Source organism: Myotis daubentonii, chromosome 18 (genome assembly GCF_963259705.1).
Source record: "Myotis daubentonii chromosome 18, mMyoDau2.1, whole genome shotgun sequence".
In the NCBI taxonomy this organism is placed as follows: domain Eukaryota; kingdom Metazoa; phylum Chordata; class Mammalia; order Chiroptera; family Vespertilionidae; genus Myotis; species Myotis daubentonii.
Window position 1 is genome coordinate 6,626,011 of NC_081857.1, and position 20,104 is coordinate 6,646,114.

Consider the following 20,104-nt stretch of genomic DNA (forward strand, 5'->3'; position numbering starts at 1 on the left):
TCTTCTGTGGGTCAAAAGATTGCCCTAGAGCAGTGATGGCCAACTATGACACGCGTGTCAGAGGTGACACGTGAACTCATTTTTTGTTGATTTTTCTTTGTTAAATGGCACTTAAATATATAAAATAAATATCAAAAATATAAATCTTTGTTTTACTATGGTTGCAAATATCAAAAAATTTCTATATGTGACACGGCACCAGAGTTAAGTTAGGGTTTTTCAAAACGCTGACACGCTGAGCTCAAAAGGTTCGCCATCACTGCCCTAGAGGGTGCATTGGTTATCTTCTATTTTCTCCCTGAATTTGATTTTAAGTAGTAGCACAGCACACACTACCAACAATGAGTTGAAAACTCTCATATCTGTCTCTGAAAACCAGACACTTCACCTACTAATAAAAGCCAGATTGCTCTATTTAGCGGCTTTGACATAGCCATCCCTATATGATTCACAGGCATCCCAATTACAAAATGTACAAATCTGAACTTCCATAAAATTTATTTATGATAGAATCATAAATTTTCCTTTTTATTCCCATAATTCTTCTACTTTTTGTAATACACTAATTTAGTTAATGGTAGCACTATCCACCAACTCATTTATTAATTTGTTTATTCCACAAACCCTGTGGTATATACCAAGAAATGTGCTAGGCATTTGAGACACAAAGGTAATAAAGACATCATATCTGCCCTCAATAAAATCATTCAGAAACAGAAAATAAATAGAATCATAAAACAAAGCTGCCCAACTGCAGAGACACATCCAGAATACTACAGTAACGAATAAAATGGGCAAACTGACCTGGTCTGAGGGGTCTAAGAAGGTTTTCTAGAGCTACAGACCGAACCAAGCTTCAAAGTGAGAGCAGTTGTTAACCTGAGGGGGCGAAAGAGATTGGGGTGGGGAGGGTGTGTGTGTGTGTGTGTGTGTGTGTGTGTGTGTGTGCGTGTGTGTGTGAAACGGAGGTAGAAAGGCACTCTATGAAGAGAGAACGTCAAGAGCAAAGATGGCCCTGTCGGTGTGGCTCAGTGATTGAGCGTCAACCTGTGAACCAGGGGGTTGCTGTTTGATTCCCCTGGGGCGTGCAGAAGGCAGCCAATCAATGATGCTCTCTCATCATTAATGTTCCTATTTCTCTTTCCCTCTCCCTTTCGCTCTGAAATCAATAAATATATACGTATATATATATTTTATAATATTTTTAACATATTTTTTATTGATTTCTTACAGAGAGGAAGGGAGAGGGATTGAGAGTTAGAAACATCGATGAGAGAGAAACATCCATCAGCTGCCTCCTACACACCCCCCACTGGGGATGTGCCCGCAACCAAGGTACATGCCCTTGACCGGAATCGAACCTGGGACCCTTCAGTCCGCAGGCCGACGCTCTATTCGCTGAGCCAAACCGGTTAGGGCAAAAATATATATATTTTTTAAAAGCAAAGATATAGCCCAAACCATCTTGTTTGTATAAGAAACTATAAGAAATGAGGAGTTGCTGAAGTCTGAAGTCCCAGGCAGGGAGTAACAATGTGTCTAGAAAGACCAGACCACGGAGACCTCCATGTGTCGTGTAAAGGCCTTGGATTTTAATCCTGCAGGCGATGCAGACGCAGGGAAAGATTTCAAGTAAGGGAGACCTGTGACTTTATTTGCATTTTAGACAGATTGCTCCGGTTGCTGTGTGGGGAATAATTTCAAGAGGGCTCTGGGAGAGGCTTTTGCAATGGTCAAGGTAAGTTTTAATGGAGATCGGGACTCCAGTAATAGAACTGGCTACACAACAGTAAATTGAAACGGGATGATTGATTTGATAAAAACAGTATTAGAAAGAAAGAATTGGTCACCCAGGCACTTAAACTGGAAACTTGAAGCTTGTCAAAGCTTCTTGGCTCACCTTTATCCTCCAAAATTAATCATCGACAGAGTTCTATCAATCCTGCTTACCGCTTTCCATTTCCCTGGCATTGGGCATAGTTCAGGTGGTTCATCCTTTGTAATCAGAGCAATTTGAATATTTCAATACCCATTCCCTTGTCTACCTGCAAGCATTCCTGTTGTCTTCCTACTGATCTGCCACACCACAAACAGAACGATGGTGATTTTTCTTTTTTTTTCTCTTTTCTTTTTTTAAATATATTTTATTGATATTTTACAGAGAGGAAGGGAGAGGGATAGAGAGTTAGAAACATCGATGAGAGAGAAACATCGATTAGCTGCCTCCTGCACGCCACCCCCCCAGTGGGGATGTGCCCGCAACCAAGGTACATGCCCTTGACCGGAATCAAACCTGGGACACTTAAGTCCGCAGGCCGACGCTCTATCCACTGAGCCAAACCAGTTGGGGCGATGGTGATTTTTCTTAAAGGCATCCCCACTCCATGTTTGTCCATCCACGGCCCAGAGAAGAGCCTAAAGGCCCTCTGTGGTCTGATTCATGACCTTCTTTTCAGCTTCATTTATTGTTGTCTACCCCTCCCGCCCCTGGTCTTACGTTGTGTCATGCCGAAGTACTTACGGTTCTGTAAACAAACAAACAAAAAACTGTTCTGGTTCCATAGTAACCTGCCTTGGGAGGAGATAGTTCCTCTCTCTGGAATGCCCTTCCCTTCTCCCCACCCTCACACCTGTCTGGAAGACTGCTACTCCTCTGTGAAGGCTCAGCTCAGTCACCTCATTTTCTACACCCCCCCTGACATCCACCATCACCCTACGTGGGTTGGATCACACCCACCTTCACACTGTTACACACCCTGTGCCTGTGGCTACTGGCGCACTGAGAGCAAGCACTGTGCATGCCTATCGCCTCCCAGTTCGTGAGCGACTTGAGTTCCTTCCACCCTTGTCAGTCTGAGTGACTAGAACAGATCTCTGTCTCCCAAGCACAGAGATGGTTCCCATTGTGCCACAATTACTTATTTTTATAACAGAAATATTAGATGGAAACTGTTCAAATGCGGCCTGAGAATTTGAGACTTCCGCTGTCCTCCTTCAGAGTGGCAAGCTGAAACATTCAGCTTTCTCCTGTCTCCTGAATATGTCCCTTTAGATGGGTTCCCATAGGCTTAAACTCAACATAGTCCAAACAATACTAATCTTCCTCCATCCTAAAATGCTACACCCCTCCAATTGGTTCTCATGCCTCCACTATTTCTGTCCAGGGTTCAGCATTTCCCAGCCACTCAAACGCCCAAGCTGAGAGCCACTCTGCCCTCTCCCTCTCTCTCGCTTCCCATAACCAACATCAAATGTTGTACCTCCTTTCTTCCCCAGTGCTCCTGCCCTAGCACAAGACTGTTGGACTTTGTTTCTGGATTTCTATCATCATTCTTTAACAGCCTCCTTAGATAAGCTTTTAAAAATATATTTTAGTCACTCGACACATAGCATATGGTCACTTTAAAAAATTAAGCACATAATATAAGCAATTATAGCCCCCTCTTATACCTTAAATCTTATTCCAACCACAGGAATAATCATTTCTCTGCCCAAATTTAACATGTACCTGAATAATAGTGTTAGCGGGAAAATTGGGGTATCCCTTTCCACACTGAGTGCTGGGGTTGGAGACCTAATGATATCTCAAGAAAAAGAATTTTCTGAGACTCACTGGGAGGATGAGTGATTTTTATTTTTGTGGGATTATAACCCTGGGTTCCAGTCCTGGAAGAAGTGTAGCTGGGGTTTCAGCGCCACGAGAAGCAAAGCCAGGGTCCAGGGTTTCCGTTCCACGTCGCAGCCGGGTCCAGCTCAGCATGAGGCTAGTTACTGAAAGGACAGAGCAGGACTGATGGCTGTGTCCTTAACCCCTCTTCCGAGAAAAAGCCGCAGGGTGTATCAGTCACTCAGCCTGCCCTTATCTCGGCCAATGGGAAAGCAGGGGAAACTAGCCCAAGGCCAAAAGTATGCTGGCCACCCCCCCTCCCACCCCCGTCTTTGTGTAACCAGACCCTAGCTGCACCCTGCCCCAACCCCCGACCCCTGCCCTATAAATTCTTTGTTCTCTTGGGACTCGGGGCTCTCTCTTGCATCCAGTAATGGAGGCAAGGGGGGGGACCAAGCGAGCTTGTATAAAAGGACCCTCTGCTTTTACATCGGACTGACTGGCTCCCTGGTGTGGTTTTATTGGGGATCTTGAAATCTGGGCATAACATTTTGGGGGCTCTCCGGGATCCCCAACACCATCGAGGGACCCCCAGTCCAGAGGGCCTGACTGACCGCAGTAGGTGTTTACCGTCCATCAGTCCATGGTGTGTGGGGTCCACACAGCCATGGGGCATGTGGGCAAATACAGGGGAGCCAAGAGAGCATGTTCCCTACAACAAGAGGCCCAAGAGAGTCAAGAGCATTAGAACACAAGAGAGCTAACTCCTTTATTTAGGGGATTAAATATCCTAAACCTCATGCCCTTGCAGTGGCCATGCCTATTCTGGTCAACGGCCTGTTCCCAGGTGTGACTGACAGACAAGTACCTTCCCTGTGTCACCCCAACTTGACTGGGCAAGCTTCTATCTCCCCTCCGTTGGACCCCTGGGGAGTGTAAAGTTGCAGCTTCTTGGCAATGCTGCCCAAATGACCAAATGTCATGCTTATAATATCTGGCCTGCCCTTTGCCCCTTTCCTGTTATTGATAACTAGAGGCCCCGGTGCATGAAATTCAGGCACTGGGGGTGGGGAGGAGCCCCTCAGCCTGGCCTGCGCCCACTCGCAGTCCGGGACCACTTGTGGGATAGCAGTCAGTCAGACATCCCTCTTGCAGTCCCGGGCTCTTGCAGCCTGGAACCCCTCACTTCTTACCTCCCGCCTGCAATGGAGGTGGAAGAGGATCCCATCACTGCTGCTGCGCTTGCCAGCGGTGAGCCCAGCTGGCAAGCGCAGCTTCTGGCTGAGCAGCACTCCCCCTGTGGGAGTGCACTGACCACCAGGGGGCAGCTCCTGCATTGGGCGTCTGTCCCCTGCTGGTCAGTGCATGTCATAGTGACCAGTCGTTCGGCTGTTCAGTCGATTTGCATATTAGCCTTTTATTATATAGGACTTAGGTTAATGACAATGGTATCTATTGGATATTATCAAGTGCCTACTATGTGCCAGGCAATATTCAAAGCACTACTTAAAAAATTTAAATTCCTAAAAAAAAAAAAAAAATTTAAATTCTTTATTGTTGAAAGTATTACATATGCCTCCTTCCCCCCCCCACCACCACCATTTCAAAGCACTTTAACTAGATTAATTTATTTAAGCCTCATCATACAACCCTAGTGAATATGTACTATCATTAGCTTCACTTTCCATATAAGGAGAATAAAATCCTGAGAGGGTAAGCATCTTGCCCAAGGCCATACAGCTAGTAAGTAGCTATTCGTTCACTGAAACTCACATTTACATATATATGAAATGTAACATACGCAAATGTCTGTTAGTAACAGCTTTTTCCCACCTATTTTAGGCAAAGAGAATAATAGTATGTGTATTTTCTTTGTATTTTTACTTACCAATATATTTATCTTGGTTATCTTTCCATGTTGGCACGTAGAAATTTACCTCATTATTTTTAATGGTTATGTGTTATTATAAAGTCTGAGTGTGGTATAATTTATTTAACCAATTCACTAGTGAAGGCTATTTAGGTTGTTTTCCATTGCTCACTACTAAAAACAATGGCGTGAATTACCTCTTTCTATGTAAATCACGGCATTTGTGTGTGAATAGATCTATAGAACAGATTTGTGGAAATAGTGTAACCGGACAACCAGAGGGTCCGGGCTGCCTGTCACCACTTGAGCCAATTAGGCTGAGACAGGGTTGACTCCTATATGAGTGTTCATTCCAATACTGCCCGCAGCATGGAGAGCAGTTGGTCACCCACAAAAACCTGCTCTGCCCCCTCGCCAGTGGGCTGGTCATATACACACACAGGAGGGAGAAGACCGCTCCGTGCAGCTGCGAGCCGCAAGCGTCACCGGGAAGGGGCAGGGGAGGGTCTGCAGTCCGGCCTTCAGGAGGTCAATGTCCGATGACAAGGCGGCTAATCTATGATGTTACAAAAGGCGCAGCCCGTTCCTGGCACCGGAGAATTGTCAGGGTTCCTGAGAGAACTCCCGGAGGGGTCAGGGCCCAACACAGCAACCAGATGAAAGCGTGTTCTGTCCTTGGTCTGTTCTCAAAATGTAGTTCCTTTCTGAGTAAGATCGAGGCATCTTATCTTTCTACAGCCTTGCTGCATCCTCCAGTGTCCGGGGTCTGTAGGAAAACTTCTCATCAGTGGTTAGTGAGGTGAGTAATTACTAGGCACCTGTGGCTCCATTCCCATTACATGTCCTTCCCCACCCTCAATAGCACTGCTGGTATTTCCATATTTAATTCTGATGCGTACTGCCAAAATGTCTCCAAAGATGCTTCACAGATTTACATTTCCACCAACAATAAATGAAGATGCTTGTTTCCCCAAATACTTGCCAACACTGGATATTACTCACCATTTTAATTTTTTAACCATCTTCTAGGGTCTCTTCGTTGCTTTAACTTGCATTCAAAATTCAAATGCAGGTAATCGTTTTTTTCCAGATGTTTATTGGGCAATTTTATTTTTTCTAAGAATTCCTACTTCTATCTTGTGTCCAATTTCCTCTTCAATTGTTTTTCTTTTTGTGTTGTGAAACATTCAAACCCGTAAAAAAAAAATTGTGAATTTATTTGAGCCAAACTGTCAACAATTGCCGGGAAACAAAATCTCAATGGATTGAGATCATGCTCCAAAGAATAGCAGTTTTGCACCTTATTCTATATATTACAATTAAAAGAGAAGACTTGCAATCATTGGTGATAGATCAGGGAGGCAGAAGAAAGCCAAGCAGGGAAACCTCTGGGATTGGATGGAAAGTGAAATGGTAGACACATACTTCTTCTACATAGGTGGGTGCAGGATACTTAACAGTTAACAATTAACATGATACAATAACTGAGATTTATGGTCTCCACCCTGGGGCACTGGTTGTGCCCCAAGGGGTCTGGAAAAAGGGGGCATTACCCTGACAATACGAAGATTGACTTTTGTCAGGGAAGATTCCAGCCTAGGATATAACTACCCATCACAAACTGCTTTTAGTTAAAAAGTTTTCATTTCAGACCATCTTTTGTAGTTACTTTAGGTCTCTGAGTTTTCAAGGTCATCATACAGGCCCTCCCTGAGCTTGTCAGGTTAGCATATGGCCCCTTTTCATCCACAGTTATTTATTGGATATTCTGCATATTATCAATTTAGTGCATTGCTAAATATGCTGTATATAAAAATTTCCCACTCTGTAATTTACTTTTAAACTTTATCTAAGGTGTCTACAATATGTGTCTTGCTTAGGAGGGCTTTTCCCACTCCAAGATTAAACATTTTTCTACAGTTTTTTGAAATGTCTTTTAGTGGTGTGTTTTTTTAATTTAATTTAATTTTTTATTTATTTTATTTTATTTTTTAGTCATTTATTTATTTATTTAATATATTTTATTGATTTTTTTACAAAGAGGAAGGGAGAGGGATAGAGAGTTAGAAACATCGATGAGAGAGAAGCATCGATCAGCTGCCTCCTGCACATCCCCTACTGGGGATGTGCCTGCAACCAAGGTACATGCCCTTGACGGGAAACGAACCCGGGACTCTTCAGTCCCCAGGCCAACGCTCTAACCACTGAGCCAAACCGGCTAGGACTTTAGTGGTGTTTTGTTTATAAAATTGAACACTTCAGTACATCTGAAATTTATTTTTGTATATGGTTGGAGGGAGGGCTCAACCTACCCCACCTCAACTGGCAAACAGATAACCAGTTATAAGAATGACATTCATTAACCAGTCCAAGCCCTGGTAGTATATGATGAAGGTAGTACTTTTCTTATACACTAAGTTCTCCCATTGATTTGTCACTATGCTCTCCTGTCCCATGCAACTATTTGTATATTCCTGTGTAAAACTTCAGTGTTTTCGTTGCTATAATTTAAAGTAACTCAGGATAGCTGGAAAACCCTTTTCCACCCCAAACCCCAAGTGTTTACAATCGTGGCTATTCTTCTGACTTTATTTCCCACAGAATGTTAGAATTGACTGGTCAAGTTTCATAAAATGAACTGTTGGGTGAAAGGGTGAGGGCTATGCCCTCCATCTTACCCCGGATCCTCCATGTTGGGGCAGCCGCCATGTGCTCAGGAAAGTACCTTCTTCCCGGAAGCCGGGATTTCTTTAAACTAACCAATGACAATCAAGGGACATGTGCGCCATAGAGATGACCACATCCTGTGTAACAAGACCCGACTTGCGCCTGGCCAATCAGCAGGGCCCACAGTCAGCTCCCCTCCCCTCACTATTAAAGCCCTGATATTCTCACAAGTGGCATTCTGCTTCCGGTCGCTGCGTCAGCCAGGAGGCAGGGTCGAGTTAGCTAGCTCAATACAGGACCCTCTGCTTTTGCATCGGAATGGCTCCCTGGTGTGGTTTTTGGGGATCTTGAAATCTGGGCATAACATTGGGGTTTAGCAAAGGAGTACATTGAATTTACAGAGTAAGAGGAAGAAAAAATTAACATCTTTACCGTCCTGAATCTGAACGTTAGGGGCAAGAAAGGAATATTGGGGACTGGCTATGGTTATGGGAAATATTGATCATGTTCTGTTAACCATGATTGCCTTGTGTTGGTTAAAGAAAGGGCATTCCAACCTGCCTGGGAGCTGTATGCCCTTGGGACCTGGGAGTCAACCTTGGAATGCGGTCCATTCTCATGGAAAGATTAACACCCTTGTTGCCCAAACAATGGAGTCCCACTCCAGCATCCTACTTCCCCTTGCCTGTAATCCAATTTCCCTGTGTAATCTTTGTCCTACCCTAGATACGCAGCTGGTTCCTGGGGGGGCGGCCGAGCAGATTTTTGTGGAGGACCTGCTGCTCGCCCATGCTGCCGGCAGGATTGGAATAAACAGTCCTTTTCTTTACCTCCGAGTGCGTATAACCGGTTTGTCGCTTCCCGCCGACCTGATTTCTGCCATAACATGAAGATTAGTCTTTACATACCAATTCAATCGCATAACATTATGATAAAAATAAAATTCTTCGGTGTCTGGTTTTCAAGTCTTTCCCTCTCAAGTTTGGTTTAAAGCCACCTCACCAACTTTATTGCCCTTTATTCTCATCCACAAAGTTTTTCAAACTGGTATACTTACTGTATCCTAAAAAAACCCCTTCCTTCCCCTTGCTAAACATGCTCTGCAATTAGGAGAGGGACAGAGCAGGTTTCTCCTTTGTCTATACATCTTCACTCAAGCACTGGCATTTGGGGCCATCCATGATCCACCACTACCCTTTAGCAAGACAAAAATAGCTGTGTGTTTCCTTATTAACTTAAAGAGATCTGACTTTGAGAGCAGAAATAGGGCATTTCTGTGATTAAATAATCAATGGCAACATACTGCCTTTTCAGCATTCATAGGAGAGCTCCCTGTTGAATAGGGCAACAGATAATGGGATTTGAAATTTAGGGACTTACTCGCATCCAAACTCTAAAAATGCATAATGTTTCCAACAGAATCTCTGACAGATGAGATAAATATCAGAAAGACATGAGAAAAGGTTAGAACTGAGATAATACTACCCAAGAGGAGGAGGCTGACATTACAAAGAGATATCACCTCGTCCCTGTTAGAATGGCTATTATCAATAAGACAAGTAATAACAGGTGTTGGAGAGGATGTGGAGAAAGGGAACCCTCAGACCATTGGTTGGGATGTAAATTAGTGCAGTCACTGTGACAGAAGACCCCAGAAATACCAAGCCCGCTTCCTAGAGAAAGGGAGGGACCCCGCTCATTAACACTAGTGGACTCCGGAATAATTTCCCAATCAGAGTGAAGAAACATGCAGAGAGCCTGTCTATATATATCCCGCTGGGGTCTTTGTCTTGCAGATATGCCCCCTGCCCCCTTGGTGGCCCTGCAGGAAGGCCCCCAGGTGTCAGGCCACATCCGATGATCTGTCCTGGGGCCAGCGACAACGACCCCTCCCCGCCCCCGCCCCCCCCCCCCCCCCCCGCAGTGCATTGTTTACAGTTTTTATGGCCTGACATGCCTTGCAAGACCAGTTTCCTCCTCATCACTATGGAAAGCAGTATGGAGGTTCCTCAAAAAATTAAGACCAGAGCCACCATATGAGTCAGCAAACCCCCCTTCTGGCTATCTACCTAAAAAAATTTGAAAATAATTCTTCATAAAGTATATGTACTCCTATATTCATTGTGCAGCATTATTCATGGTAGCCAAAACATGGTAGCTAAGTGTCCTTGGATGGATGATTAGGTAAAGATGATGTGGCACATACATACAATGGAATACTTCTCAGCCATAAGAAAAGACAAAATAATGCCATTTGTGACAACATAGATAAATCCTGAGAATATCATGATAAATGGAATAAATCAGATGAAAAAGGACAAAAACATGATTTCACTCATTTGTGGGATGTAAAAGAAAAAGCAACAGATGAACAAACGAACAGACTCGTAGATACAGACAACAGAAAGGTGGTTTTCAGAGAAGATGGGGTGAAGGAATGTTAACTCGGTAAAGGGCATCAGTCTAAAGGAAATTAAACTTTGGGTGGTGAGCACACAATGGAATATATAGGTTATAACAGAGTTCACACCTGGACGTTATATAATGCTATTAACCAATGTTACCCCAGTACATTTAATTTAAAAATTAAAAACAGAGTCATATATTTAAAATAATTAAATAAACTTAAACAATGTTTTATGTACACGTTCTTTTTAAAATATATATGTATATATTTATTGATTTCAGAGACGAAGGGAGAAACATCAATGAGAGAGAATCACTGATCAGTTGCCTCCTGCACACTCCACTGGGGACGAGCCCACAACCCGGGCATGTGCCCTGACCTGGAATTGAAGACCTCCTGGTTCCCAGGTCAACGCTCAACCACTGAGCCCCCGGCCAGGTTTATGTACATGTTCTTAACTCAGAGGAGTTGAGAGCTCTTCTGGCCAAGAAGCTGGGAAGAGGCTGCATTACAGCCAAGCGACCACACTGAGGGAGCATAGGATCAGGAATGGCGAGGGGTCAGAGCGGCCACAGGAGGGCAGCAGAGAGCAGTCTAAACAGAGGCGCCCTGGTAAGAATGAACGGATTTACTGGAACTTGAAGTCTAGATCCAAGCAGTACTTTATATTCAGACAGTGGGCACAGAGCAAGATTCCGTGGCACACCCAAGCAGAGCAGGAAACATCTCACACCCGTGCTCCAAAGCAAAGGGGCACTAACAAACGAGCCCTGATTTCTCAACTAGGAGTTTTGCGTAAATGCCCTCATTTAATCCTCACAGGGTGCCTACAAAACAGACAATAATCATGTCTAATTTTTAGCAAATGAAAAAAACTGACCTCAAGTAAAGGAAGTAGCCCAGTTGGTATCCAAGCCTGGTGAGTCAAACTTCAAACCCATCTCTGTCTCACCCCTGTGCTCTCTCTTCGATGAGCTGAGTCCGGAGTGGCTCCCTGCAGCTGGACCCAGACCTGTTTACTCTTCTCAGAGCAGGACACACAGGCATCCCTGGAACTTCACGATCCACACCAACAGACCTTCACAGGAATGCAGCGAGAATCCCTCCATGTACCTGCCTCCACTTCCGGCTCAGCCACAGGAATAGCAGCGGCAATGGTCAGCCGGACAGGCACGTGCATGTGGGGACACCAGTCCATAAACAAGCCATGGGATTGGAAGCTCTGGTGGCAAATCGCATCAGAGGTCACCTGGTTAGGCAACACTACTCCAGCAGTAGCAAGCCCTGGGCTTAGAAAGCTCTTAGGACCAAAATGGAGCACCGGTAACCACCAGTGAGCCAAAGAAAACAGATTTAAAAAATCAAGAATAACAGAAAAAACATACAAGAGGGCCTGAAATAGCATCTCATGTTCAACTCATTACCGTCAACCTTACTCACCCACCAGGACCTGTTCTGAACCCAACTACCTGAGAAAAAAGGATCAGAGAAGAGATTCTGAAATGATAAAAGAATTGACAGGAGGTTAAGACACTTCATCTCTTATACAGGAAGTTGAGGGGCAATTTAATAACAGTCGTAAAGCCTCTAGGGGGACATTATTTAGAGGCTAGTGAAGAGAAAAAGATTTCTTCTTCCATGAACCAGAGGGGAAAGCCTGAAGTGGCAGTGGGAGGTTTATTTTGGGGCCTAAGAAAAAAGCTCTTGATTGTAAAATCAAAAAATGTGGCCACCCTTTTCCGAATGTGCTCAGTGAGAGCGTGCTCTTTCATGCAGTCATGCAAACATTTAATAAGCACCTGTTATGTGCCAGGCCTTCTGTGCAATGTCCTTTTGGTTCCTGGTGAGACGGCTTTGAACAAAACTGAGGTTACTTTTCTCATTGAGCCTATGTTTACCAGGAAAAGGGTGCAGACAACAAATAAACAAAAGATGAATTAAAAAGAAAACAGGAAAACACAATAAGGGATTGTGAGGGAAGGCCTCTCTAAGTTGACATTTAAATCGGATGTGCAAGCAAAAGAAGCTGCACAGAGTAGGGAGGGAAGGTTCCGGTTCAGGGTGGCCGGCCTGTGCGGAGGGTTAGTGTGGGCATGAGGTCGTGTGTTAGAGAAGCTAAAGGAGGACCAGTATGGCCCCAAGGTCACACAGGTCAGAGAGACAGGCAGGGGCCAGACTGCAGAGCGTTTTATAAACAAGCTTAGCAGTCGCTGGCTAGGAAGAGCCAAGGAACTTATTTGTTGAAAGACTCAGTGACACATTTTGGTTTTAAAACTTCATATAACTGTTCTAACGGACTATCGACACGTATGGTTCTTCCCGCAGTCAGTGGCTCCTGGTGAGGAGATGCAGGCTGTGGTGTGCTGCTTTTCAGGAGTGTCAGGGCCTACAGATCACCTGGGAGCACTTGTTAACAGAGAGCCTGGGGATCTTGGTCCTTAACCTCTGGAATCAGAATCTCCTTGGTGCCTGTATTATTTTTAGCAGGTGCCCCATGAAATTATTATGATCAGGCAAAGATGGACATACTGGTTTGCAGGAATAACTAGGGACTTGGAAGACACACCTAAATTAAGATCTCAGCTCCGCCATTTCCGGAACCTCATTTTCATCACCTGTGAAATGGGAATAATCCCGTTTACAAGTCATAGGACTGTGTTTGGAGACTAAATGAGAGCATATGTGAAGTGCTTAGACACACAGTAGGACCTCCATTAATGCTGAATGAATATATGATACCTATGCATGAATAAAAAGCTAAATATGTAGAGTTACCCTTTGGGATGTTTGCTGTGTTGAGTCTGTAATGTTCCTTAACACCGGCAGAGAGCCCAGGATCCTGGACCAGGCACCAGCCTCCATCCTCTGGCTCCTACTTAGCCTTTCTCCTTTCCTCCCATTCAAATGGCCTAGCTTTTTTCATCACCAGTCCCTCCCCCTTCCCACTTCTACCTTCCTCTAAGACAGTGGTTCTCAACCTTCTGGCCCTTTAAATACAGTTCCTCATGTTGTGACCCAACCAAAAAATTATTTTCGTTGCTACTTCATAACTGTAATGATGCTACTGTTGTGAATCGTCATGTAAATATCTGATATGCAGGATGGTCTTAGGCGACCCCTGTGAAAGGGTCGTTCGACCACCAAAGGGGTCGCGACCCACAGGTTGAGAACCGCTGCTCTAAGACATAAATTAACTCACTCAGTTTTCCTCCCCCTCCAGTCTGCCCTGGAGATGACCCCCAGCTGGTTGCCAGGGAGAAGTTCTGAGGAACAGTTGCCACTGAGTGCAGGCTGTTGCTGCCAGGCACTGCCTAAGGTGACCACCCATCCCAGTCAGTCAGGGACTTCCCCAATGTCAGCACTGAAAGTTCTGGAAAGGGCTTCCATCCCTGGCGGGCGGGGAAAGCTGGCCATCGATCCTAACCCCAACCCCACACAACTTCATGCCGCTGTGCACCGCTGTCCGCACCTGTGGGCTCCCCACCATGGCCACACCATGTATTGATGTCTGGGTCCTACAACCATGTTCTAAGTGTCATGTCCACCTTACCCGTAGGTTCAGACAAGACCACACTCAGCGGGTCCTATGCAGTGTCATGATACCGGATGAGTGGTCTCCGGGAGGGTCAGGCTTCTTAAGCAAATGATATGTATCCTCCAGCCCATCCATCCACCGCTGCCGGAGTTATCGCTCCAAAATGCAAATCCGGCACTGACATGTGCCGGCTTAAAACCTCCAATGACGCCTTGTCTGCAGAATAAAGAGCAACCTCTAGCCTAAGTTCCCTTCACACTCTGGCCGCACTGACTATACTGTTTTCCGCTTTCCTGCTTTTGCATATGCTGTTCCCTCTTTTGTAATGCCTGGTCAACTCTTAGTCATTCCTTAAAATCGTCTGACAAATTTGAAAGTCGCTGAAAAATTTAATTTCTGCCTCTTCTCTCATTCTGCAGTGACTTACATATAATGGTACTGCAGCATTTATCACATGGTGTAGTAATTACGTGTTTGCTTTGTGTCCCTACTAGACTAGAAGTTCCTTGAAGGTAAGTTTCATGACTTATTGACTCATCTTTGCATTCTCAAGATCCCAGTGTTTTGGGTTGGTTTTTTTTTTTTAAACATTCACACCTATTTTAGGATTCTGGAAAGAAAAACCATTACTATCAGATTGGTTTTAGCAATCAAGTATTTTGCATCCCTGAATATTATCCTATCCTTGACCCTTGCATTATTTCTCACAGATAAAATGAACTCAAAAATGTGTGGGAGTTGAAGTGGGATAGTCTTTTCATTTTGTAATGGAAAAATAAAACCTGAGAGTTGATAACTTTTTTATACACTGCAACAAAACAGCTGGGACAAAACACCCAATTTCAACTAGCATTGTGCATTTCATATAAAAATTCAATAAGCTATAAATGAATGATCAGGAGTTTATTCTGGACACATGATTTTTTGTGTTCTTATACATTTACCAGGTGTGACTATAAAATGATAAAACTCTTGTTTGATTTTGTTTGTATTAACAAATAGACCAGAATGATACTGTTCAGAAATTCCTAGGACTACTTTTGGGGAACTGCCTTAAGAACCAACATATTAGTACACCCAGAAGCCATTTCTTATTACTTTACAACCAAATCTTGCTTTTGTGTTACCCAACATGAATCTGATGTTGAGTAATACAACATTTATTCTTAAGACTTGGATCCTAAGACATTTGGCTATTTTCAAAACTAAAAACCAATCTGAAAGGATAACTTCCCACAACTGATCAATTCTAAGAATTATAAAATGTTCCTTGAGTGAGTAGATGAAAATATGTATACATGTATATTACAATGATTCACCTTATTTTGGATACATTATATCCATAAGAACATATACATACCAATGAAATGTGTTATATAGATACTGAGGCCCAGTGCACGAAAACTTGCATGGGGATGGGGGGAGTCCTTCAGCCCGGCTTGCACCCTCTTGCAATCCGCAACCTCTTGGGGGATGTCTGACTGCCAGTTTAGGCCCCATCCCTAAACTGGCAGTCGGACATCCCTCTCGCAATCCGGGACTGCTGGCTCCTAACCACTTGCCTACTTGCCTGCCTGATCGCCCCTAACCACTCTGCCTGCCTGCCTGATTGCCCCTAATTGCTTGCCTGCCTGCCTTATTGCCCCTAACCACCTCTGCCTCAGCCTCTGCCACTGCGGCTTCGTCCGGAAGGTCATTGAACTGTCTGGTCTAATTAGCATTTTATGCTTTTATTATTATTGATATGTGCTTCTGAAAAAATGGTTTATAAAGCTTATGTGTTTGCACAAAATTCATACACTGGGGGGAGGGGGGTGGTCCCTCAGGTCTGTGCCCTGTCTCATAGTCCATGACCCCTTGGGGGATGTCCGCCTGCCGGCTTAGGCCCAATACCCCTGGGGATCAGGCCTGAGCAAGCAGTCAGACATCCTTCTTGCAGTCCGGGGTTCTCACAGTCCAGGATCCCTCACTCCTTACTGCCCTCCTGCAGCAGAGGTGGGAGACGCTCCTGCCATTGCTGCTGCATTTACCAGCCATGAGCCTGGCTTCTGGCTGAGTGGCGCTCCCCCTGTGGGAACACACTGACCACCAGGGGGCAGCTCCTGTATGAGTGTCTGCCCCCTGGTGGTCAGTGTACATCATAGCAAACAGTCGTTCCTCTGTTTGGTCAATTTGCAGATTAGCATTTTATTATACAGGAATATTTCAGCTTAACCTACTAGAATTAACTGAGAATCTCTTCTTTTTCCATTTCTACACTAAGCAGGATTAACAAGGTTCATGAATATATCATCCCTGCCCTTGAAGAGCTCACAGTTAGAGAGGAAAAACACATAGACTAATCATTGCAACACAGCAAAAAGAAGTGTAACAGTGGAATTATATGGTCCGTGTAATGGTGGCACCCAGCAAGGAGTCATTCTCTCTGGGCAGAAGGCTTCCCAGAGACGGTGGCACCTCATCAGTGTTTGAATGGATAAACACAAGCACAAAGTTCAGCAGGCTTAATAAGATGGACAATCCAGCCCTAACCGGTTTGGCTCAGTGGATAGACTAGAGCGTCGGCCTGTGGACTGAAGGGTCCCAGGTTCGATTCTGGTCAAGAGCATGTACCTTGGTTGCGGGCACATCCCCAGTGGGAGGGTGTGCAGGAGGCAGCTGATCGATGTTTCTCTCTCATCAATGTTTCTAACTCTCTATCCCTCTCCCTTCTTCTCTGTAAAAAAAAAAAATCAATAAAATATATTAAAAAAAACATCGATGGACAACCCAGGTATAGGGGACAGTATGTGCAAAGCCCCTGAAGCATGAAACCACATCGTGTGCTTTGGCAATTACAAGTCATTTGATGTTGCTGGAGCACGAATGCGAGTAGGGAAAAGCAGAGACTACAGATACAGATACACATAACCGAAAATGTGTATTTTTGTTTGTAGATAATTATGAGTGTCTACTCTTTCCAAAATACATCAATCAGCCCAAAATTGAAGCAATAGTAACACTCATATTTACAACATGGTTTTTCTTTTCTTTTCTGAATTGATCACAGAAATGTCCCTGGTTTCCACTCATATCTGTTCTATTCCCCGATTGCTCTCTCGCCTCTCACACGCGTCTCCCTGTGCTCTAGTGCGAGCGCTCCTTTTCCCCTTGTAATGTTTCCTCCCACATCGATATGAGTCCAGTCTCATAGGTAATTCTTCTTTCTATTTTTCCTTCAGAAGCAAGATCAAATAACCTGTCCTTTTACAAGCCTTCTTGGCTAAGTCTACTGGTGAAAAATTTAGGCTTTGGAGGAAGACAAATCTGTATTTGAAACCCGGATCTCTTCTTTGCTGTCTTTGTGCTCTTGTGCCAACAGCTTGGCTTCTCCAGGCCTTGCTGTCCTCATGTGTAAAGTAATGCACACTGCACAGAGAGCGTGTGAATACTAAAAGGTGGAATACATTGAAGAGCTTAGTATATAGAACCTTGGCCTTGAATAGTCTTTGCTGATCGTAATTCACATTGTCCAGTGATCTTCATGTCTACGTCCCGTGCATGCACAGGTGGCTCCACTGGCGTTTACCTTGACTTTGCCTGCCTGCTGATGCCATGGGAGGCAGGGCCACGGTGCTGCACAGCCAGCTCCAGTGACGCCCCTGGGTGTGCAGGGTGGCCAGGCTGGAAGGAGAAGGAGGCTTTTACTTACAGTTTGTTTCTTTCTAGTTTGATTGTTTTAACTTTATAAATACACTAGAGGCCCGATGCACGAAATTCGTGCAAGGGACTTGGTCCTCACAGCTGCAGCGGCTTGCCTCGGCCCTCGCAGCCCTGGCTTCATCTGGAAGGTCATCTGGAAGGATGTCCAGAAGGTTGTTTGGCTGTCCAGTCTAATTAGCATATTATGCTTTAATTATTATAGATTATTTTCATGTTTTTAAGTGTCGATGCAGTTTCTGGGCAGAGAAATTTGGGCTTTGGTTGGTTGGTTGATTGGTTGGTTGGTTTCTACTTTTTATTACTATTTAGTTGCTAAAATCTCATAATATACTTTGGAGAAACTCAGTATGTTAGAAATCACTCCAGTTAGAATTAGGATTTTGAAAAAGGTATTTGTTGGTGGAAAAAGGAATGAGTACCAGCTTTCCAGTCAAGCAGAAATTAAAGAGTGGATTTGGATTTAGTATTTACAAATTGCATAATCTAGTTAAACCTTTGTTTCCTCATAGTTGCAAGGCAGCTAATAATGCCAACCGCATTAGGATGCTTTCAGGTACCTGCATGAGATCGTGCACACGTCAGCTACCCAGTGCAAAGTCGGCAAACAGAGGGTTCTCAATAAGTGCTACCTGTGGTCATTTTTATGATGTGCAAGTCGCTATCCTAGTTGCTGGCTTATAACAGGTTAGAATTAAGATACTGGTTAAAATTGACAATTAAGTTGGGTTTGGTATTAGGATTATCGGTTAGAGTCTATGATAGATTAAGGCTAAGACCAAAATTAGAATTCAATTAAGGTTAGAATTAAAACCCATACAGAGCTTACCATTAAGGATGGGGTTCATTAAAACTGAATAGTAGAAGCAAGAAGCAGAATAGGGAGCACTGGTTTAGTTGGGTGGAAAATTCAAGAGGAAAACAATGTGGAAAATCTACGTAGAATTTACTGATAAAGAACAAGTCACACAGAGAAGGCTTAGAGTGCAAAGCAGAACTGAGCCAAGTTGCTGCGTTGTTTTCCCCCCTCCAGGTGCTGCCATCCCCCTCCCAGAAGAATATGTAGTATTCACCCCACTCAGGCTGAGTCCCTCCTCTCCCCCCACAGAGGCAGCGTGGGGAGCGGAATGCCCAGGGCCCACACAGCTGTGTCCAGCCCAGCACTGGTGCCAGCTTCACATTCCACGCCCCCAGTGACCCAGGCTATTGCTGAGTGGACAGGGCATCCAGGAGCCAAAACCTGCATTCCCTCCACTCCCCTTCTCTACTCCCAACCCCCAGTTTTCACTGTGGCTACCAGTTCTTTAATCCCACAGACTACCTACTCCAGACTTTGTGCAAATCTCTGGGAAACACAGATTGTAGCCACAGCATTTTAAAGTGGTAAGTAACCGTAGAGATCACAATCCAACATGGATACTTTTATTTTACCTACTATTACGTGTAGCCCAGTCTTCTTTGTAAAACCCCATTCCTAGCATGCCTGAATAGGGCACCTGTAAGATGCTGGGTGCACAGGAATGGTTACAGATAAGGAGTTATTCCAGTGTAGACACCCACATCTGCAGGGGAAATTACCCTCTCACTCTGAGCCAGGCAGGAGGGAGGAATTCCTCCTCTTGTACAAACTCTACAAAATGGGATTGTTTCTACTTATTCCTCCTGCCTCCAACGGTGGTATGTGTCTCCCCTATCCGGTCCTGGTAACCCTTTACTGTATGCGAGCACAGAAAGTCACCTAACGTCTCTAAGTTTCCTTTTCATCGTCTGTTCAACAAGGGGTATTAATTAGGTAATCTTAAAGGTCTCTTACAACGCGAATACTCTTTTATTCTGTGATTCTAAAAGCCAACGACTGCTTACAATTCCCAGCGCCCAAAGCGCTGCCAGACTGATGCTGATGATGCAGAAAAGGGAAAGGGAGCCAGGAGGAAAAGAGCATTCCAGAGTCTCATTTGCTTGTGCTTAATACTCTCTCTCCAAAACAACTCTCCTCCTCTCCACCCACACTCGGTTCTCCTCCCAGGCGGCTCCAGCACAGGGCAGGGCTGGACCAGCAGAGCCATGAGAGAATTCAGAGAGAACAGGCAGGAGGAGACCACTGCAGAGCAGCAGATGCGAAAGACCATTAGTCAGAGGTGCTTGGAACCCAAGCCCACATCCTACCATCCCCACCCCCCTCGTCCCCAGTCTCACCCCCTTGCCCTCATCCCCACACGAACCTGTCCTCTATTAAACCCACTTACATGATCCCTAAGGCAGTGGTTCTCAACCTTCTGGCCCTTTAAATACAGTTCCTCATGTTGTGGTGACCCCCGA